This window comes from Haliotis cracherodii, unplaced genomic scaffold (genome assembly GCF_022045235.1).
Source record: "Haliotis cracherodii isolate W230 unplaced genomic scaffold, xgHalCrac1.p SCAF_2, whole genome shotgun sequence".
Lineage (NCBI taxonomy): Eukaryota > Metazoa > Mollusca > Gastropoda > Lepetellida > Haliotidae > Haliotis > Haliotis cracherodii.
The window spans coordinates 6,809,986-6,835,074 of NW_027266275.1; the positions used below are offsets into that span (position 1 = coordinate 6,809,986).

A 25,089-nucleotide genomic window follows, 5' to 3' on the forward strand; every position below is an offset into this window, starting at 1 on the left:
GTCTCTTTCTTGCGCACACCGTTTTTCAATTGAATAGATATATTTGGATGGACGTTTTAAGTAGTCTGTTTTCTTCAGTAGTAGACCAAAGGCTTGTATACTCAATATCGCTGGAGTCGGTCTAGCCTGATCAAATTGAGCGGTGAACATGTATTGAAATTGCCACGATGTGTGTGGGTCCCGTTTTCTGGGCCAGCTCATCTGTCTCTCTGACCAATTGGCGCTTGGAGCAACATCGTTCTTGCAGCTGAAACATATAAGTTGAAGGTCAATAAACTTTCACCAGCCTGATTGGATGGAAAAGTGCAGTTCGTTCATGACTAGTATGTATCTGCTGCCCTCGGACGATGTACCGTTATCTGGTTTGCCCACAACAATGAATTCTCTACCTCACATGGCGGTGGCGTCGGGAATCCTCTGTCCACATGTGTAGCATACAAGCCCAGTAGTTGTAACAGTCGTGTCTTTGTGCTCTGATTATGAGTCGTTTTGAAACACGCCCAGACATATCTAATACAACTTTCGTAAGGATACAAAGGGAAAAGTCATGTGCAAGAAATGCGGTCATGAAATTGAAAATTAACAATGGTTTTATGCCTTAGCATACTGGGGAAATCGTTACCCCCAGCCACCTAACAACATGCAATGACTTTCTCTTCAGCCTACAACGCTGAAGGCTGAATACAGTCAGGCTTTTCGTTAAAAAAAACCACATCAAGACGTGTCTGGAACAGTCAATAATTGGTAGAACGCAAACCGGCCAATATAATCTTTATTTCCCTCACTTTATGCCGATAAATACTCATAATGTGATAACTACACTCTTCCGTTTGATGTTTCTTGCCCATTTCCAAAGAATATAGACCTAGAAGTGCACACGGGCTTTGAACGCATCATAAATTTGGGCCACTCATATTGTCATCAAGGTACTCTTCTTTGTAAATGCTATCAACGTGTATCACATGCGACTAAAACACAACAGAAGTAACCCTGGGACCATCTCCAAACCACATCGATTTTACATTACATAAACGTGAGCCGACTGGACTTGTTTATGTGACTCGATAGTCTCCGTGACAGTTATATTATGTAATGGATCGACTCTGAATCGCGACACGAAAGTAGTTCACGGAATTTAGGAGTCATTGCTGTTGCCTCCCAGGTCATTATTCGTGAGAAGAGTTTGAGAATTTATTTGGGCAGCTATTTTCGAGTAAGTATTTAATTGCTTTGATATAATGGCTAAGATATGAGCAATCTTGCTGGATTTAGAGTTTGAGTTGAACTGAAGATTGCAATACATAACACGTTTCCAAGGCTATCATAGAGTAGCTGTGGCTCTGCTCCAAAGGCAAATGCATCGAAGCAACATTATCCTACTATTAATATGATACATTTATGTCACATCACGTCTCGAATTCAGTAAGTATTTTAAGATAAGTGTTGTAAATTAATGTTACTCGTTGCATCAACAATACAACATGGTAAAATCAATAAAACATACAGAAAACATAGAACCTTGGATGACCTCAAGATTGATAAAATATCAAATTAGTGTTTATCACCTTTCGTCTTAATAACCATATATAAGGTTTAGAAACATCAATTTAGTCCACGCCCAGTCTAGCTAGTCATTTTAATCAGCCCATCATCCGCCCCGCGTTTGAACTCGCCCGATCTCTTAGATCTGCCTACTCGCATCGCTCATACACTAAGATATGTATATTTGGCTTCACTCAACCAGTAGTCATAAAGCGATTTTCAATTTCATCCCTCGTCTAACACCTTCAGTCTATATAATGCTAATATGATTACCGAATGGAAGATATTTGGAAATTAAAATGATTAATTTGTCTCAGTATCAAGGTATAGATCCAGTCTTTACTATTCATAGCCTGTGGTGTGTGTTGGGTGTAACGCCACTTTGAACATTTCATTGTATCATTCCGTGTCAGCTTTGAAAGGGAGAAAAAAAAACTGCTGCAGGTTGTGGACGTTTCTCGTGAAATCCACGAGTACGGATATGTCTGGCGATACAAATCAGGGCTAAGTGGGATTCGAACCGGCAATCAGCGAATCCATGGCAAGACGCAACTCTGTTCACCCAAAAGCGGCGCTTCAGACGGATGGTGTATCTGTGTTTCCCTCAGCTTGGGAAAATAGCATACGTCCATTCAAACTGCATACACTCTTTCTATTTTCTAGGAGCACTGGTGGCCCAGTCGTCTAAGGCGCCGCGGTTCGCTATGCAGAGTTGCGTCCCTTGGGTACACCAGAAACTTATGATTGTGAGTTCGAATCCCGGTCCGCCCCGATTATGTTTCTAGGTTTGTCAGCACCATGTTCGTGCTCATAGTTTCACCGAAGTGGTATACGTCTGAGACCTGCATCACTTCGGGCTTTCCTTCCACATTAAGCTGACACGCCGTGATATAACTGGAATACTGTTAAAAGCGGTGTTAAACACAACGTTTAGGACTAAAGAAGTACAGTAATTACTTTCAGTGGGGATATTATGCTTTTGAATCATCAAGTCTCTCTGCTGATAATATAGGAGTGTTTCGCATTATGTGATCAACGTGGAAACGCACTGACCAACGACAGTGGTGAGGATAAATTATGTGTTGTTGCCTCCAGGTACATACGTAATTAAAGAGTATTAGAGATATTGTACATCTTTGGATGTAAACCCAGGAGGCATTAAAGAAACTCATTCATTCATTCATCTTGTGATTTATGAACGCGTATCCGTGCAAACGTATACGCGTTCATAAATGCCCCTTGAGTTTACATCCAAAGATTGACAATATCTCTAAAACTCTTTAATTACGTATGAAGTGATGCAGGTCTCAAAGGTTTACCTCTTCGGTGAGCAAGGGTATGGTGCTGACAAACCTAGAAACAAAATCTGAAACATATGAAACATATCAGAAAAATATCATCTATCAATACCTAACTTTAAACCTTCCTTGAAACCATATTTGCCTCACTTTTACTTCGAATTAATTGAAAGATAACACCAATAGTTTTGTACATGGCTGAAATTTGGTAGTGTTAGGCGAGTGTGGTATATATTCTATTCAGTTGATTGCCGTTTTGAAATGTGTCAAATATTGGCTATCTCTTTTCAATATGCAGGAATCTCGTTTACCCAAAAAATGTTATAATATGTGGCGGTTTGTACGAATTACAAGGCTGTACCTGGGTAACAAAACTAAAAAAACTAATTTTTATATTAGGATTTTGTGATGTATGGCACTTTCAAACAAGTGGTAATAAAACCGTTTTTTAAAACATGCATCGTCACTGGTTAAACGACAACCAAAAATGGCTTATTATGCACAGTTTAAAACATCCATTTCATGTGAGAACGATTTGAGTAGTATTACTGTAAATAAATTCAGGACCACATTGACACTTTTTCGGCTTAGTTCTCACAATTTAGAAATTGAACGTGGACGACATATAAATTTTCCCGTGAATTTAGAAAATGTAAAGTTTGCAATTATCAACAAAAGCAGTTTTATGTTAAAAATGCTTTTGTTAAAGAAATCAAATAAATGTGTTGTATTTTATACTTTTGCACCTAAATTGTATTTTGTGCGTACAAAAAGTACTAAACAAAGTGAAGAAGATTCAATCTGACTTTACTCAACCAATACACATGAACCGTTATCAAATTTAACCCCTTTTCCGTTCAGGCAATGTTTGAAATGTTGGTCCTATTATCGACAAGGCGATGTTTGGAAACAAAGTGTTAATTGGCTAAAGAATATATAACAAATAACTGACTCGATGTACAGGGAAGCAGTAAAGAGTAAGAATGTATGACGAAACAAGAAGTAGATGGGCAAAGTACCAGATTCGTCAGATAAATATTGAAGAGCTTTTTATCAGTTGTTGAGAAGACTACTTCCGGTATGAAAGACGGGAATCGAGATAAAGTATCGACAGTTCCCCAAATGTCATAACGATATATCCGTTCTTAATGCAATAAATCATGCTCCCCCTTAGAAGTCATTTCATTATTAATTGCCTCGCAGCAGTATCAGATAGACATGACAGCTTTGATGTTAGAAGTCTTCAACGTCATAAATACGGACAGACAGGCAAGGAATTAAAGAAGTTATCTTATAAGCATGTTTGATACATTAAATCAAAGATGTTGTTATTATTGAGTGATAATGCAAGATTCTTGGCATCTGAAATAAAGTTCTGCTGATATGTGTTATGAATTATTAGGCTTATATACATTCAGCGTACTTTTATTCGTAAAGTTTATTTAGTTTTAAGTTACGAAAAATATTATGGAGAAAGATAACATTAATATTTCTTTTTTTTCAAACTATTATCCTGAACTTGATGAGTGAGAGAGTGTTGTTTTTCCCCGCAATAAAACGCCAACGCGAAAGAACAGTGTTATATATTACTTTCTTGAAAGGTAGGAGAGCAATCTTTTTGTAAAGATACAACTTCAACGTCAGAGAATAACGAGTATCGAGTTTTCACCAAAACCGTTTCCGTTGCACGTAAAAGGCAAAATAGTAATGATACTATATGAATGGGTTATTGAAAACCAGAGACGACACCGGGTCTTCGCGAAAGGACCATGCCTATCATGCCTCACCAACATCCGCCACCCAAATAGAAGGAAATAAAGAAATCTAGCCAAAGCAAAACAGTGGTGAGTGACGCTAGGAGCCATCCGCACAAAGGGATACAATGACATGCAGTCAGTCAGGTCATGCATTGTAACCATTCGATCCTCATTTGAATCAGTTTCCTACGTGTCACCGAATTGTCTGGTCCATCACTTCATTGTCTGGTTTGTTCACAGAACGCTGTAGCATTACAGGAGTCCACTTAATGTTTATTCCAATTGAGAGTGGCGGATGGTACAGTTGGGGCAAGATATGCTCACCCGTTACGCGAACACCTGGTGTCATCACCGATTTTCAGTGATCCATACATATGAAAGAGTCACCGGGTCGTAAAACCAGTCTAGTATCGGTGATATGACCCTACCTCTTCCCTCTCCCTTAATTGTCCTGTTTCCGTCACCATTCGCCAAAGTCCGGCGGTCGTCGTTGTCCAGTGTCTTTACAATCAGAGAATTGGTGACCGGTAAATCTTATTCTCTAACGCTTTTATTGCTTACTTTTATCTTATATTGATTTTGTATATGTTATCATATATGTTGCTACCTTATCATGATGGAAATGTTTTCGTAACTTTCATTTTACGCAGCAGCGATTATTTAGAACTGGTCATTTTGCCACCTCAATTTATAGTACATATCTGGTTGTAAATCTTTAGTGGTACCGATGGATAGCTTATGTTCAGCGCTTTATTGTGGTATCTACATCTGCCATATCAGTTTAGTAGTTAGTGTGCAATTCGAGTTTCCCCTATGTTTGAAAACACACTTTGTTTAGCTCGCCATTCCACAGCATTCCCCCTTCTGACCCAGATAGGTTGCTTTCTCCAAGGTCCGCGTGTCTCTTGACATGTGATGTGTCCTTTACAATGTAGGTATTTGAAGGTATACGGGTCGTCTTGCTGCTTGTGTGATCAGGTCAAAACTTAGGTTTCGATAGTAATTGGTTATCGGGCAGTTTTCTCTTTGATACTAACTTATTCTGGTGGTTTTGAGCTGAAACTCATTGACTAGGCTTATATATTTCGTACCCCGTTGAAAACCAGCATTCCCGCGATTGTCTAGTTCAGTTCAAGTACCTCTTTACTTTTGGGAACCTTGTATTTTTGGGAAGTTTAGAATTTCCTTGCCCAGTCAAAGTGACTGATTCTTAGATCTATAAGACGAGTTTGCTATTCAGGCGCTTTTCGTCTATTTTATTGTCCTAGAGACTTATCTTAGGGATAGGCCTTCTGTGTTTATTTCCCGCTATTTAACCCAGCCGAGGTTATTCATTCATTAGAGTGTTGAATTAATTTACTCTCGGGTGTTAGTTGGTCGTAGCCGACGTATTTGGCTCTCTGTGCATCTTGTCAATATATTGTCAAAGTGTTGCTGTAGCTACACCTTTTATTACTGTTATATAGTTGCTTAGCTTTTTAACTTGTATATTTGTTCTAGTTTAATTAATCAATGTTCGTTGTATATGAAAATTTGGTTTTCGATCCTTCTTGTTGTCATCTATGCTTACAACTAGCTGATAATAGTAAACCTGTGAACCAATTACAACCTTTTCATTACTACTTTAATCTTGTTTTATGACATCTTGGTCTTTGGAGCACAGGTTCGTGACAGAGGTCACCGCTGTTTTGCATCTGTTTCGGATAATAAGTGGATAATCGAGACAGGTCATTCTCTGGCTTTTAGTTTACAACACGCATGGGACATTGCCCGTGAAGTTCCGAGTTAAACTAGTTCTTCACCAACCCATGCTTGTCGTAAAAGACGACTATGCTTGTCGTAAGAGGCGACTGACGGGATCGGGTGGTCAGTCTCACTGACTTGGTTGATGCATGTCATCGTAACCCAGTTGCGCATATCGATGCTCATGATGTCAATCACTGGACTGTCTGGTCCAGACTCGATTATTTTCCAACCGCCGTCATACAGCTGGAATATTGTTGAGTGAGCTGTTAAACAATAAACAAACAACAGAATTGGACACTGGGGGCATATCTGACCACATGTTATCATGTTAATAACTGGTACAGAATATTATGGAAGAAATAATCTGTTCCTACAAATGCTGAAAAATATTGTTATGTTTGACAAAACAAAAACGTTCATTGGGCAATTTTTATGTTCTGAAAGTTATGATATGTTTTTGCTCCCATTTTCAGAGAATAAAATATCTTTGAGCACTGTCTGGAGAAAACAATTCGGTCTGACATAAAAGTCCAGGCCTCCCACGCAATATCAAATAGTCGGGACAATATGAGAATCCAATGTGTCCACATGACTACGTATCATTATATTATTTATTGTATCGTAATTGATGAAAGGGTTGATTATATTGTTCCAGCATAGATGGTTCTAAACTTTACTTCTATTAATCGGAGTAACACGTCAATATCACTTTAATTATTCCAAATGTGCTTGTTATCTCTTCTCGGGTATACCATCTTCCAATTAAGGGGATACATCTGGATGGACATTTTAAGTAGCCAGTATTGCACGTCGGCGGCCCAAATACTTCCCAGTCGTCTATATCAATGGAGTCTGTCTAGCCTAATTACTCGGAGTGCTGAATGTGTATTGCAGCTGTAATTGCTGAATAGGTCACGGTTTTCCTGGTGGCGCGTCTGTCTAAGGAAACCGAGCGTTTATCGTCACATATGCTTGCTGCAGGCCATAAACCATTATAGCGTTATGTCAGTTCCAAGACATAAACCCGTGTCCCACGGGTGTAGCGACTGAAAACCGGACTCATTAACCATGGACACCTACATTTCGGTTGCGTCCATTCGATTCCTATTCTTGTTGCCCCTGTCCGATGGGTAGAGACTTCTAGTGCAACTATCACCATGCCCGTCTGGCCATTAAATAAAAAAGCAATATCGCATCTACATGTGTCTGGTAGGGTCTATTTCAGGTAAGACGAAAGGTGGCAGAGTCATCCTTAATTTCCTTCTCTTTATGCTTATCAAATATCAATAATGCGATAACCAAACTCCCCTCGTTTGATGTCTCTAACCCATTTCCACATTATATGGATCCAGATGAGTACATATGGTCACATGATGCACAGTAAATCAAGGGCAATATTATTGTCATCAAGGTAGCGTTCTTTGTTAACACTATCAAACTGTTTCTCATGCAATTTAACGACCACTGAAGTAATTTGAACAATCCCGACGAAACATTGATTTTACATTACATAAATGTGAGCATGTGGGAATTTGTATGAGTTTGATGTTGCAGGGTCCGCGGCGTACTCTGATATGGCTCAATCCTAAATCGAAACGCTGCTTCAAGAAAGTGTGATCCGCTAGAAACGCGTCCAGGAACTTCTGTTAGTGGAGAGTATTGGATTTGGCAGCGGTATCTTTTTTCGAGTTGGTACTTAATCGCAACCACCACAGAGGAAGGATTCTCGAAGTCTGTTAAGTTTAAACCAGGCTGTCGTGATTTCTGAGTGGAAATGAAACGAGTACTCAACAAGTTCAGAATTAGGAAGCTACGCAGTTCTACATTTTTCAAACTGACAACGTTTCTCAGTCAATTCTAACAGTTTAATGTGTGCAGGGGCCTTCAGCAATGAGAGGCTAGCTAGACGTTAAAAAATCTGAGAAAACTCATTACCACGCGTGCGATGTTAACAAACAAAGTTTCATTATCAGGGCGATTCTGGGATTCGAATCCACGGTCATATGATCCTGGCACGCCTCAAGGACGAAACTCTATGCAACTTAACCTCCATCATCCGATCCTTGGTTGATAGGCTGGTAGTACCCGGACAATGTAATTGTCTTAAAAGACAACCAACAAGCAATCCAGCGTCAGTGTCATACTGGCTGGAAAAGGAAAACAAACGATTCTCTTGTGGGCAAAGGTCATTTAATAATGACAAATGTTTAATCGAAAATATAAAACCTCCAAAACCCCAAGAGGTGAAACTTCTATGGTTTGACTTAGCTAACTATCCCTGCACTGAGAGATTGAGCAAGTTTGAATCATACACTGTAACATAGCGCTCATATGCATTGGAGCGCCAATCACCACGTAGCTTTTTAAGCATGGATGGAATTCCGATGCCAAATGCATAGGAACATCCGCCTCTGTGGAAAGGGCGACCGCTGTGTGCACTGGAACCATAACCACATTTGTCCAGATAATAGTTCAGTGTTTTTACAAAACTTTGGTAAGTTAAATTCTTGAGGACACCATTCTGTCCACATATGAAAACAAAGGTGCATTTGAATGTTGAAGTTCTTCACTATATTGTGAAAGCAAATGTTCAAGTGCTTTAACAGGACAAAGCACAGAGTCGGGTACCGTAGCCAAAGGCAGCTTTAACACTCGCTGACCAAACTGTATAGTTCTTGTTTGTCTTACAGTAACCATGGCACTATCTTTGTCAGGTGAGATCTTGGCGTCTTGCAGACTCAAGTAGATCTGCTTTCTTGAACCACTGCCTCTAGCTGATGTTTCAGGGAGCATGGTAGATTTCCTCAAGAAAAAGAAAAACGCAATGATGCAGGTTGCCCAAAAGGCTACTAGGAATGATTCTTACATGTCCATATGACTATGCTGCTGCCTTAGTATATCCAGCGTTATAGGAAGTTTTTGTTTCGATGTACCCTTTAGTCTTATTATACCTTTGTGCAGAGCTTTCTGATCCCATGTATCCAAGGGATTTGGTAACCCCACATTACGATGAAGCAGACGAATGATATTCATATATCCTGGTATACTAGATGTTGAAAGGGATCTTGTTAGGGACACTCTGTACAGCAGTACTGTCATGCGGTCAGCTGGAACTGGTGTCTCACTGAAGAACAGACATAATCTTAGGTATGCGGTTCCCATTGAGATATATGTACGCTTAGCAGTTTCAGAATATGCTGCCCATCGAATCTAGCTACATAGGAGTTGCCACTGTAGAGCCACTTGCACTGCAAAGTTAGGGTGGATACGTGTAAGGATGCTGGCACTGGAAGATAATTCCTGTAACAACTTTCACACAACCAATATAATGGAAAAAAAACAGTATTGATTTATAAAGACATTTAACATTGTGTAACCTGCTCAGAGAATCTGCTGCAAGGTTATCCTTGCCTGGGACATATCTGGCTGAAAATGTAAAGTTATACACATCAGAAAACCCGAGTATCGTGCGCAGCCAACGCATGGCTAATTAGTCACGACTGGTACCTTTGTTCAGGGTATGCATAGTACATGTATTGTCTGTGTAGACAGTAATGTGTTTTTCTGTCCAGGTTACACACCAGCGTTTGACTGCTAAATACACAGTGAACAACTCTTTCACAACAAATGGGCAGTCTGTATGCTAATTATAATAGACCCAATCAGGGCCAAACTATGCTGCGCCACCATCACTTCAAGCATCCGTGGAGAACTTTGCTGCGGGCACCATTGCATTTTCAATAAATTTTACAGAACCTTTAACACATTCACAAAATCCATGCTACCACATGATATCCGCCTTTGCGCATACATTCAGCCTGGTATGGTGATTTGTTTTTTAAGGGTATTACATAAGTCAATTAATCTGCACATAAATGTGCGGCCTCCATGAACTACCTGTGCAGCCCAATTCAATTTACTTACAATTTCCTGAAGTTGCTTTGTTGCTTTCTTTTCGTCACCCACTTCCCTAATAGGTGCTTCAAGTCAAGAAACTTATCCGCAGGTAAGGATAAGTTGCAGGTAGTAGAGTCAATCTCTAAGCCTACAAAAGTCAGTTTCTGAGTTGGTTCAACCGTTTTGCTTTCGTTTATAGCAAAACCTAAGTCTGTCAATAATCTTCTCAATGTCCTGAAGGCTTTCCAACACTCAGAGTTTGTTTTTTCTATGCACGGACAATCATCAAGGTATACAATTCACACAAAACCTCTACGCTTTAACATTCTACGGACAGATCACAACAAACGACCAAAGATCTCGGGACTCTTAGAAGCTCCAAAATGGGAGCTTAGTGTCAATTATATGGAAGTATTGAGTTTTTTAACTGCCAAAGCAGGCCGTCGGCTTCATCGCAGTCAGGATGTAACGGGACGACACGGTAAGCATATTTCAGATCCAGTTTTCCCCTCCGCAGAAGCTTAACTGCTTCGTCAATGGCCTGGTACTTAAAGGATTGTGTCGTTGCATAATCATTGAGGCTGAGATCACATGGTCTAGAGTAATCATGAATTAAGCGTATTTTCCCTGTGTCTTCCGGGATTGCACACAATCTACTAACAAGCTTTGGTTCTCTGTCTACAATAACATAATTGCCTCGGCTGATTTTCTCTGAAATTTGGTCTTCAACAATTGTTCGTACAGTATCATCCGTAGCAGACTAATAGTTTTTACAAAAAACATCACTAATTGTTTCATTTTTATCAATAATCCGGAAACTATTTTTGATCCCAATAATCAAAAATTCACAATCACTGTCATCTTCGAAATTCCGTTTGCCACACTTCAATACAGTCCCCTACTGGACTGGAGACTTTATTGTTTATAGGTACCGTGGTGGGATATCCTGGTGTTCAAACTGGGGATGCCTTTGCTTGCAGCCTGGTACTATACATGTGTGTGCATACTTGCAGTCATCTTCCCGAGGAAAGAGAGTTAACTTGCTATAAAAGTCCAGTTTCCACCCTTGCCGAACTAGGCTGGTATTATGGAGTTACATTTTGGCTGGACTACCGAGTCTATGCATAGTCCAATCAAAATCGCGCAACGAAATCGAAATCCGGTTCGTAAACTGTCGTGCAGGTTTTGATCGATTGCAGGATTTGCAAAGCATGTGCACCTCCAACTTGTTGTCAGAAGATATTTTCAAAATCTTTTCATGTTTTTAATCAAGGTGCTCACGTGATTTGATGCACTTCGCGATGTAAGACCCGTTTTATCACAATATTGATCTTGATTATCGATCAGATCATCCTGACTGGGGGGGCACGGGTGGCCCAGTCGTCTAAAGCGCCGCGATTCGCTGTGCAGAGTTGTGTCTCTTAGACACGCCAGAAACCTATGATTGTGGATTCGAGTCCCGGTTCGCCCCAATTATGTTTCTAGGTTTGTCAGCACCATACCCGTGCTCGTAGGTTTCACCGAAGTGGTAAACGTCTGAGACCTGCATCACTTCGGGCTTTCATCCCACATTAAGCTGAATGCAGAGGAACATGGACTAGAGAAATGCAGTTTAGTTTAACGCATGAACAGACAAACAGGGTGATGTCACACGAGAAAAGCAAGGGCAATTAAGCCAAATTAATTAATTATGAAAAGGCAACGACCGAGAACAATTTGCCTCGATTATTTGCGGAAGCATATTGCATTGGGCGTAAAAGGCAAAATATTGGTGAAAATTGTATGAATGGATCTTTGATGACACCAGGAGTTCGCGACAAGGGTAAGCATGTCCAGCTCTACCAGTAGTAAAGAAATGTGTGTTCGGAGGTAAATATTGTGACAAACGCCATATTTCCGGTAAGTTATGGAATATGAGCACTTGGATATTTACCCCAGATAGAACAAATAAGACGAATTATTCATGTCTGGTGGGCATGGGGACCCCCGCCGTGCAAGTACATCATCAGCGTGAATCAATTTCTTCACCACAGCATCCACACCTTTAGTGGATGTATGCACACCACAAGGGGCGAAGCCCTCTTTGTCGGTATATTGGATTAAAAGTCGGTAACATAGTTGATGCTGGTTTACAGCACATCTCTTACAAATATATTTTATGGTCCTCTCTGGCATAAAATTATTATAACATCACCACAGACAAAAGTGAATAGAGTACTACATTATATGAAGATGAGTAAAATGCTGAGATAAGAGCAGATTGAGAGAAAGTTTATGTTAATCCACCTAATATTTCTTTTGAAATGTCTACAGATATTACAATTGTTAAATATACATTCGACAAACAAACAAAACCTGTGAAGTGAAACAGTGGGCTTCTGTTTGCTGCTTAGGACCAGTCACTTTCGACTCGAAACCGCCAATGTGTGAGTTTGCATCAAAATGTAAATATGAAATGTAGATTATGCACTGAATTTAAGCGACATGATGGAGTGGCTCGATCATTTTAATACCGTCCTCGCCATACTTGTGGAGTTGACTCAGAGGTCCATCCATACTAAGGCGCAGCATATGTAGAGAGCGTCGTGGAAAATGACAATTATAAAATTCTTTGGAATAGGCCCGTATACAACCTCCGACCAATCCAGGCCAAAAAACCCTGATCTTATCCCTTTTGATAAATTCAATAAAATCAGTTATATCATTGAAGGTTCTGTTCCGTTTGACACTAATGTGCTTGACAAGATTCAGGAAAAGCAAGGCAAACCTCGCTTGTCAGGTTTACATTTCAAGTACCAAGTTGTCCGATTCCCCATTGTTCTCGATACCTTAGGTTTGGTACCTCCTCCCAATCTGACATTGGGAGAGTACCCGGGTTTGCTGCCAGGAATACAGCCCTTCTGACAATCTGGGTAATGCAGAAGTCTTCAGTGTTGGGGGGCCTTTCCATTCTCCGAAACGTTCTGGGTGGGTTCGACTAGAGAGCGCTTCCTGGGAGAAGTCCCTTCTCGTTGCCTGGGCTGCGTGTAGAAGGGGCAATGACCCTGAACTGACCAGCCTGAATGTCGTGAGCCAACTCATATCATTTGATGGCGGCTGCATATTGAAAGAAACTCTTTGCAAATGTGGAGGGTTTTATATGTTTCAACGATTTAGCAGCAGAATCAGTGCTGACAGGATCATACTCCATTTGTCTGAGTAGTTTCTGGTAGTCGATGATGTCAAAAGCAGCTGAGAGAACCAATACGACCAGAGAAGATATTTGTCCTTTGTCAGCATCCAGCAGGAAGTCGTTTCTGACTTATTAATGCAGTTTCTGTGCTTTGGCATTGTCTTATGCAGACTATGCTTTTCCTGATGACTGTTTTTCTTCCAGATGTTTCTATTGAGGTGATACCACTACCTTTTCAAGTACTTTGGACAAGAAGGAAACTGTGCACTGACTAAGGCTTGTCTGAAAATTGCAGGGACTATCCCACAGTTCTTTGTAGAATTGGTGACTTGCAATTTATTGCGTGTTATCGGTAAAATGATAACAACAAACACTACTACTTTAAAATATGCATTATGAAAGCCATGAACACATAACAAGAATGACAAAGGATACGTCTTGTAATAAGAAAGATATAGATATATATATATATATTATTGTACTTCACATTCCCATCACATGTCTATAAAAGCGTAGTACAGTATGTACCGTTGAAATTAGAAATGTAAAACAACTTAAAAGCAAGGAACGTGATATACGAATCCTTTGACTGCCTTTGTTGAAACTTCGTTTGGAGTCATTGCTTCGTGATAGGTACTCAAGACAACTAAACAGGAAATTCCCACTAGATCCATTTGATGAGGGTTCCTCCGGAAGAAAACAATCCTTGGATACAAAATAAAATTACATTTCCCCACAAGACAAAAATTCGTTCCATAGTGCATTGCGCCGGTCATCATACTCATCAAAGTGTGTTCACTATAAAAAAAATAAGGGATTGTTTTTATGAGAGACGATATGACACCTGAAATTACTTTCCGCCTTGAAAATAGTGTTTTCAAGTACCTGAGAGAGTGAGTTGGGCTTAACGTAGCTTTGAACAGTATTCCAGTTATATCACGTAGAAGAAATATATTAGATCTTGATTTAGAAAACAGGTCAAAATGGCAGCCATCTTGAAATTCAAGATTGGCCACCGTAGATGTTCACAGAAAAACTTTAAACATCATTTTTCATTTTGAGTTTACTATTTTGGTGTTTTTAAGAATTGTTGCAATTATCCCACTCATTCACTACATCAACATAATCTACCACCATATCTCAATAAGCAATTTTCGTCAAAATTGGGGGGCACGGGTGGCCCAGTCGTCCAAGGCGCCGCGATTCGCTGTGCAGAGTTGCGTCCTTCGGGAATGCCAGAAACCTATGATTGTGGGTTCGAATCCCGGTTCTCCCCAATTATGTTTCTAGGTTTGTCAGCACCATACACGTGCTCGTGGGTTTCACCGAAGTGGTAAACGTCTGAGACCTGCATTACGGCGGGCTTTCCTCTCACATTAAGCTGACACGCCGCGATATAACTTGAATATTGTTAAAAGCGGCGTTAAACCCAACTCGTCAAAATTGTTTTTTTGGGGGGTGAGGTAACATTGTATACAATATCTCAGCCCCTATGTAATATATTTTCATTTTGTTTTCTGTATAGGATAGTACAATGGTTCAGGCAGATTTTAATACCAGTTATAGTGGTTTTATTGTCACAACTCAATGGAATTAGTGTTTTACCTACTCAAAAGATTTGAAAATGAAGTAAATCAACATTATGTTTATTAATGTTTCCACGGAGAATTAGAATAACAGTTATATGAAACAAATATTTGCCAAATTTAGATAACCGAACACATTACCTGTAATCAAAGACATAATTTAGATATTTTAATGACTTAATAAAAATGTTACAGCATATTTGGTCAAATTATGCATTTTCCCTTCAATTTACGCAATTTCGACCCCCTGAAATTCACGCACACACTTGCAAGCTTACTACCCAATGACATTGTGTACAGATGCCTCCTAGAAAAGGTTTAAGGTGTACAGGAAAATGTGGGAACGAAAATCTAAACTAAGCCTCTTTTCCGCTGGTGGCCAACTGACTAGTACCCGAATAAATGTGACATGCGAACACTAAATGTTATGGCATTTGTATAGTCGCTAACATGAAGGGGAAACACATGATCCTTAGTTTCATTTTGCAATAAATGATGATCAGCTGGAGTGAGTGAGTGAATGAGTATGGTATTGCCTCGCTATTAGTAATATTTCAGCAATATCACGGCTTGAGACACCAGAAATGGGTTTCGAACCTCGGCTTCCGGCGTGATGAGTAAACGCTTTAACCTCTAGGCTACCCCACCACCCCCGATCAGTTAGATAGTCAATAACCTCCTATATTTGCGACGGTAAATCCGCCACAAAATCGACAGGTCTGTTCTTTAAATAATAGATAAAATATGATAATTAATATTTCAAAATAAAACAAAAACACAAATATACACTCACTCCAACATGTGTACCTGTCTGGTGTCGCGTATTCGGCTGTTGTATTAAAGACAGATATCACTGAAAGTAATGTTCACACATACATACAAATACCCTCTATCTGTCCACCCCTTCTTTCAGACCCACCCAGGCTCCTCAGATATTCAATGTCACCAATATTTGTGCATTGTCATATAGACAGGGTTTCTTTACCCTGAGCGAAAAAAAACTATTTTTGATTTGTTTAGTTAGCTGTTTGGATCAACACAGTGCTCAGTGCTAACGATCCATCTGATAGAGTTTGACTTATTCCCTAATCCCGGGGTGACAATGTTTCCAGGCAAACCACAGAAGCATTGATTGCCCGTATTAGAAGCTGCCAAAACGTGCATTTGCCATGATATTCAATCAGGTGGAATGGTGATGGTTTGGACAACACACGTTTAAGTAGCAAAAAGGTTTAAATCGACTATCACGTGACACCAAACAGGCATCCTTTGCGTATTGAATGCCTCTTAAGTCTCTACCTCCTTATTTAGAGAGAAAATATTTCGATAGAAATGTTTTGTCTTCCTATTTATGTTTCTTTCATGGCTTGATTTTATCTTAAGGCCATCAAATCCATCTTTGTCAGGGCAGTTATTGCAACAGACATCGATTATTCATGGATGAAGATTACAGCCCTATTCAAAGGATGGACCAGATAACATGCTGGATCCTATACTTCTATTCGACTCCTTAGCCATGTGCATACTCAAACATCAGTCAAATAATGAAATGTCAAAGAACAGGTATACATAGTCGAACAGAAACGATTGCAATACTTTCTAACCGAAATTGCAATCCACACAATTGCGACATTTATTTTAGATATATTTGGAAAAACATGCAAGAAAAGTTTTGGCTTTTGCTAAACTAGCAAGAAAAAGTAAGTGATATAAGTTTATTAAGTTTTTAGTTATAAAATAATGTTGTGGTTATTTGAACATAAAACAATATTTCATTCTATTTTAATGACACTTTATGCTGGCACAACCGACAGTCTGCCTCAATGATACTATGATCTTTAAAAAATAACATCAGTAAGATAAAACATTATAAAAAGAACATTTGACTTCTGGGGTGAAGTTGACACCTTCACTGGTAGTTGTGTCACTCCTGAATACATCAACTTTCTTCAGGTCCCGGGATGAGGTAAGACCCGTACATGACATGAGTAGGAAAAAGGTAATGTATTGATGACCTGAAATATAGTCATGTAAAGATTGATTGATAGACTACTCACAACAAGTAAAATAAAAGCGACAAATCCCTTTCCATATTTATAAGAAATACAGTGTTACTGCCGATTCCAAAATTGAAACAATATGTTAACCCAGAAATTTGACGTAAAAGAGGTTAGTGTGAAAACAACAAATGGTATACACTGAACACTTGTAGTACAAAATTAACAATTTACAAATCAATATTAATGACTGCACAACAATAACAATGCTTGACCAGTCCATTGTCACGAGAACATCACAGAATATTCCACATGTTTCTACAACGCTTGATATCCATCCATGCCATGCCGGATGTTAATTACAGATCATTCGAGCATCTAAATATAATAACTTCCTCACCCCTGCTTTCATTAATTAGTACTACATTCCTGACAACCAATCATTGTCCAAATACAATGCAATGAACTTGTACTGAATCTCAACAGAAACAATGTAATACAGTTACAATGATTGTTTAACAATAAATTACACTGCCAGATAACATATGAAAAGATAGGATGTTCTTTGACTTCTTATGGGTACTTTTTATCAACTATGTAAACAACAATCCGCTGGACCAAAAGAAACTTGATCTCTTTTCTTTTCATGTATATTTGGATAATATGGATAATCAAACACCGTTATCTTCTGTCAACTATAACAGAACACCGCGTGACAAGGAACAGTTATGCGTGACACAAGACAGTGGATTTGCATGATCAAAAATACATTGGACAAATCTCTACACAATTAAGATATCTACAAAGAGCTTCCCCAACACAGAAACCAATGAAACCTAAAACCTTTATCTGTACGAGGAGTAATGAAACCGTGTAACACGATATAATAATAAATCACTTAGTATTTTGTCGAGTTATCCAAATCAATGTATACACATTTCATGAATCATAAATAAGTACGAAGGTATACACTGAGAAATCCGATTCGCACTGTTCAAATAACAGTACGTGTTCCGCATAATTACGTTTTATATTGACACCCATGATGCAAAATACGCTGACAAATACCTCAGTGGACTCATTTCGGATCCGACATTCCAAAACAACTTTTTCACAAGAACCATGATGGTCCCATGGAAGAAGCTGTATATCTTCCCCTTTGAAAAATCTCAATTGTGTAATTGGCTTCTAGGTTTGGTCACTTGGGAAGCCATGAACTTGATAGGATCATTGGCGGGGATGAACATTTTCAATATCGCACCCTATAATTATGTTATCTGACTGGGTCGGTTTTTCTCGATCTGACTTTTGTGGAGTTGAGAGAAACCAATTGTTCTCCAAAGATGTTTAAACCATGAATTGAATTATATCTACAGACGTTATAACATTGATATTATATGTCAAAGTTAGTATTAAACACTCAAAGACGCCTCCTTTTTGCTTGAAGCATATACGCAATTTTCAGCTTACAACTTTTAATCATCCTTAGTGATGGCTCATTGCTTTCGTAGTAAATCAGTTGGACCATTGTAATTTCCAGATCAGCTGTACGTTCACATCAATAACTCATCACTATGCTTGGACACATAACAATAGCAGGTAGGCTAAAATCAGATTTTTGTAAAATAAGGATCTGAAATATTGCTTCCGGAAAGAAAAAAAGCTTTGCCCGGGATGAAAAGAAAATGTCTGCCGACAAACATATCAGTTCGTAATCATACTCCAATAAATCATATCCATATTTTTCGACACACTTCATTTTTCATTTTAGTTACCCGTATCAGTTACAAATGAAGTATTCATTGATGCAATCTCTGAGCTGACTTTCGCAGTGAATATTCAGTGGTGAGTGTTATTGGCGGTTGTCAGTCTATCACCATTGCCAACGACGACAGGAAGCAGGCAGCTTGTGATGCATTGGCTTGTAACCAGAGCTGAAAGTTGGTAGCTGTTTTTTTATTGGTGAGCAGATTTATTACGCTGAGCACGGTAAAACGATAGCGCTGTGCAAGATTGTTTATAGTATTACAGATCTGTGGGGACAAATATTGTAACAACATTACTAGTCCTGACGCGGCATGACAGATACATCAGAGTAATATGAAAGAATCATATGGCCCTAAACTCTTTTTGAGTAGCATATATGTTATGTCTGAGCTATGATGAAAAAGCAAATGGAGTTCAGGTATGATTTCTATTTATTAACTTTATGAGAACACATTATTTTATCATGCAATGTAGGTATTAGATGTGGACACACTAAATGACCCTATCATTTGTGTACCACAACATTGTATAAGATAAACTGGTCGTTATTTCAATAGATAAAAGGACATAACACTTTCTATAAACACGATGTACGCCGAAACATTCCATTTGGCAGTAATCGACAAAATAGCTGTGAAATTTATATGAATGAACCACTGAAATCTGTGATGACAAAAGGGGTTCGCGAAAAGAGATCTCTCGAAATACCATAAGATTAAGAATAGGCCTGTGATATGACAAATACAAGATATATACCAGTAGTTAATAATATCAGGACATTGTTAGCGGGTCCCATCGACAAGTATCTTTCAAAGGAACTGTATTAAGCCTCTGGTTATCTCACATTCTGTTGTAATCAGCTAGTTGTCTGGATAACTCACGTTCTGTTGTAATATGGTAGTAGTCTGGTTATCTCACATTCTGTTGTAATGTTGTAGTGGTCTGGTTATCTCACATTCTGTTGTAATCAGCTGTGGTGTGGTTATCGCACATTCTGTTGTAATCAGCTGTGGTCTGGTTATCTCACATTTTGTTGTAATCAGCTGTGGTCTGGTTATCTCACATTCTGTTGTAATCAGCTGTGGTCTGGTTATCTCACATTCTGTTGTAATCAGCTGTGGTCTGGTTATCTCACATTCTGTTGTAATCAGCTGTGGTCTGGTTATCTCACATTCTGTTGTAATCAGCTGTGGTATGGTTATCAGATGAACGTGTTGAGTTTGTGTCAGCCTCCGTTGTTGGAGCATTCATTGTATAGAGGTACTGAAGCTGCCATTATTCCAACATGTTGTTTTCCAAAAATGATTTGTTTTAAGTCAGGCAATCTAATTCCGACTTCGCGTAAATCGATTCCTTGTCGGTGACGTTGATCCATGTTTACCCATCACTCTGCTTTGACGTGTCATCTATTATCTACTGAACTTGTAGGGGCACGCTAAATCTCATCATCATTTCAAGTAAAGCAATGATGTCTGTGCGAAGTAAATACTCCTAAGCCAAACACTGCATACCATCACAAACTCTATTTTTTAAAATTATATCCTTAGTCCTGTCTCATTAGTCAAGAATTGTTTTTTAAATATTACAAAACTAAAAAACATATATATTTTAATATGACATATTCAGACGTATGTCATCTGTGAAATCAATCATTCATAACACAGGTTTTATTCCCATTCAATCATCAATATTTGATAGTCTTATCCTCCTAAACAAAACTGTGCCAATATTTCACCTATTCAATGTTACCTATCGTTATATATGACTCGTTGCCGCTTGACAAAGTCAATGCTATCACAAATGGGATCTCCATATCTCAGAAGGTGAAACAGACAACAGAATAGAGACTGGGCCGTCACTTCTATCACGTATATCACTTAAACCGAGGGCTATTGACAAAGTCCATTGTCTGACAATGATAATAATATAGGTATCGCGTTTCACATCTACGCTGTCTTTTGGGAAAGAGAAATTTTAAAAAGGTTGAATGGCTTTTGTTATCGAGCGTACAAAAACAACATGGAACTGAATACCACGTTGCTTTGGGGGACTTCGCGAAGGTCAAGCGGAAATCAAAGTGATTATTTTCACATTTGTTGTCATTTCAGATAAGAGATTAGACTATTTCGCTTTTGTGCGCCGTTGTGTTGAAGTAAATGCATTAGAAAAGATTACATTTATTTTTAATTGGATAGGATGATGAATTGATTGGATCCGAAAACAACGATGCACAAGGGAAAGAAATAGTTTGTAGCTAGAACGTGTCCAGAAGCACTTGAAGTCAGATCTCTTGGAGGGAAATGTCCGAAAGAATTTGAAACCTGACTTCGTAAAAGCTCAAAGACAGATTTACTTCAAACATGATATTTTAAAAAATCTTTTTAAAATAAAATAAGAATGCATCCAAGACAAAAACACTATTTGAAGCCAGCTGTGAAAATTAACCGAGAAATATAAAATTCTCTCTCAGATGATCGCGTGGAACTGGTCATCCCATAAAAGGATCATCTACTTATTGAACTCGTACCAGCACACTAAGAGAAATATATCTTTTGGATTGTTAATCAATAACCTAGAGTTGCTAACATTGCACATGACACACGTAAATTGGGATACATATGAATGAGACCCGTCAAGATCCGGATGGGGAATAGGTCTTCAGCAACCCATCCTGGCCGCAAGTTGTAGCCATGCTTGTCGTAAGAGGCAACTAACGTGATCGGGTGGTCAGGCTCGCTGACTTGGTTGATGCATGTCATCGTATTCTAAATGTGTAGGTCATTGCTCATGATGTCAATCACTGGATTGTCTGGTCCAGATTCAATTATTTACAGATCTTCGTCATTTAGCTGGAATACTGCTGTGTGCGGCGTTAAACAACAAACATATGAATGATGCTAGGGAATGCATCCCAGTAGCACAATGTTTAACTGACGGGTAGCTGGTACACACGTAAATAAGGTCACGGGGAAACCTAGTGGGGTAGTACCACACTCACTGTACCCATATAGGCAGGTATGAAGAACGCTTGTGGCAAACTTGCATCACAGTTAATGGTAAAACAGTACTGGAAAGAGTCAGACTCAGAGTCAGCATTTCCACATCACGTTTCAGTTAATAATTCTGGTTGAAAGTTCACAGTGACATAGACCTTTCCCACATTGATGAAACCCTCGACCTTAGACAAGATGCTGACACAGTCGTGGCGATTATGTAGAGTACGCTATGCTTGTAACATTAGCTAGCCATTTAATGACAAATTCGGAAATAGCACCCTCTTTGATGCAGAATATAAACGTATAATTTGCAATTAAGCTCATTCACCTGAACTATCTGTGAACACCTGGTGTCATCTCTGATTTACAGTGATCAATTCATATAATGTTCGCTTCTGTTTTGACTATTGTGCCCATAAGAATCGCTATTAATTCCTCTTCTCTAATTAAAATATACCTCGGTAAATTCACCCAGTCGGTCAAGACGCTTTAACTCGCTTTTTAAAGTTACATCCCTTAGCCATGCCAGAAATCTAAGATCGTAGGTTCGAATCCCAGAATCACCCTGCTTATGTTCCTAGGTTTGTCAGCACCATACCCATATTCGTACGTTTCACCAAAGTGGAACAGATCTGCATCAATTCGGGATTTCCCCAACGTCAAACTAACACGCCGTGCTATAACGAGAATGCTGTTCAAAGCAGCGTACGCCAATGCAGCGCCACACTCCAGCACATGAGGACGAATGAAGATACTTAAACAGCCGAGTCCGACAGGCAGGTGATACGCATTAGAACTCAACACGTTCTGGACAGATAACTAGGTCAGTAGATCAGGTGTTCCCTTGTCAGGCTAAGTCCTACTTGTTCAGTCCTGTAATTGGACATTTCTGATAGCGATGTGAGCGAATATTCACTTCAGCATCGCATCCGGCTCCCGAGGACAAATGTAGAGATGCGGGCCAATGCGAGGATGTCGATATCAGAATTCCTCAAACCGTTATCCATGATTACAATCAAGGATCAAATGATGTAATCGATTCACTTGTCTAATCCTTTTGACGTTTTATCAATAAACTATGTTTATATCAATGTAGTCAAGCGAAGATGATCGTTTTACTCTGAAGGTTATCCTTATTCTAACAAACGCTAATCCCCCAACCGATCCCTCTTAATAAGGGTATGTGTAATAACTTCAGGTTACGCAATTAATCCACAGAAACCGAACGCGTTTTCTATTTGCCAAATAATATTACAAGATCTCGAATGACATAACAGCATTAGTCATATTGCAGTTCCCCAATCATTAGATTAAAATGGCAATTGATTAATCCCACCCTCCTGAATATAAACCCGAGAGTACAACGGACGAAGTAAAATGAAATCACTTAAGGCTTATAAGTTGAGTCAATATGGCGTCAGACTCTGGCTGCTTGATTTCAACATTGATCTTCTGTGCCAGTAGCATGTGCTCGGCAGACCCACCAGGAAGATGTTCTCGAAAATCTTTTCCATTTTATCGATCAAACTTCGTATATTACTTATTATTTCATTAATGTGTATGCATACCACTTTTCCTGTCTAGACCTTTGGCGGCCATGATAGCCAAGTTGCCATATTCAGCGATTAAACCAGGCACGATGTCAGCTGATTAAGGTTTGAGCGGCCAAATGTGAACACGCTTATGAAGGTTGTCTAGTACACCTCGTTTTTTGTAAATATTTCGTAGTTTGGACGATGATTTATGGCAGAACATATGGAAAGTCGTGTTCATAAACACCTCACTTGGGCCTCAGGGTTTAATGTAAATTGATAAATATGACTCGCTAGAGGCTCAACTGTACAGAGAACTAGAAATCCTTCATAGTCGATATTCCTTCTGATTGCGATACAGCTTCCTTTCGAAGAACGTAATCACATTAACGGGTATTGAAACGATCCTGGTCTTTGGGGAATGGAATCATTTCACTTTCTTAAATTATAGTATTATAACAATATTACATATTTGACTGGTACACAATGAGTTTTGGGAAAAGAATACGTCCCAAAGCTCCAAAATTAGAATCGAGAACTTGGAAAGTACGCGCCGTCGTTATTCCATATCCCCACCAGAACGCTCTGCTATTCCATATGCCCACCAAAGCATCCTTGTTATTCCATACCCCCACCAGAACATTTCAGTTATTCCATGAGCTCAAAGGGCGTCCTTCCCATAGCAAGCTGCACCTGACACCTGCGAGGAAACTGAACTACTGACTGATCAGAGCGGCATTAAACCCAACTCACTTTTCAACAATGACTCCTTCAGAACAGTTGCTACAATTCATGGCAACATCAAAACGTCTCTGCTATCATGCGTTCCAACCAATCATACTGGCCAATCTTCATGCCATCAGGGTTTGACTTCATTTACTCCATAAGGATATTTTCCAACCCACAAGGTTACCTTCAACATAAGCATGTTTGTTTGTATGTTTGTTGGTTGGTTAACCCGCACTCAGCAATATTCCAGCTATATGACGACAGTCCGGAAAATAATCAAATCTGGACCAGACAATCCAGTGAGTGACATCATGAGCATCGATCCAGGCAATTGGAATACGATGATATGCATCAACCAAGTCAGCGAGCCTGATCACTCGATCCCGTTAGTCGCTTCTTACGACAAGCATAGTCGCCTTTTACGGCAAGCAAGGGTTGCTAAAAACCTATTCTTCCCCGGATATTCACATAAACCTGTATAACAGTTATAATCGCACAACAACACTTTATTATCACATGCTCTTTTGTCAACATCCTTTAATCCCCTCGGATCTGACTTTTAAGGTCATATGCTCCTAGCAGATGGGGGGCGGTCGGGTAGCCTAGTGGTTAAAGCGTTCGCTCATCACGCCGAAGACCCGGGTTCGATTCCCGACATGGGTACAATGTGTGAAAGCCATTTCTGGTGTCCCCCGCCGTGATATTGCTGGAATATTGCTAAAAGCGGCGTAAAACCAAACTCACTCACTCACTCCTGGCAGATGGACACGCGTTGACGGAGAAGTTTCCAAAGTGAGTGAGTATGTTTCCCAAGACATACTGACAGGAACATAAAATACGCCATCATGTTAGAGCCGTTCGAAGACATCCGATGTATCCATAGACACGTGTGAATAATTGATACAACAGCGTGTCGCCTTGGCGAAACAAAAACATTTCTTTCCAAGCATAAATATTCCCAAAGTGGCAGATTGCCAAAGAACATTTCCAATTCCATTTAAAAGTTAAAAACTACTCATAATTATCCAGTTGGTACAATTATCCGTAGGATAATGGTTCCTGGCTACTGA

At 39.4% G+C, this 25,089-nt stretch overlaps 1 pseudogene; it reads right to left on the bottom strand.

The window, feature by feature from the left end:
* Positions 1 to 8,607: 8,607 nt before the first annotated feature.
* Positions 8,608 to 11,257, bottom strand: LOC139469480 (uncharacterized; annotated as a pseudogene).
* Between the last annotated feature and the right edge of the window lie 13,832 nt (positions 11,258 to 25,089).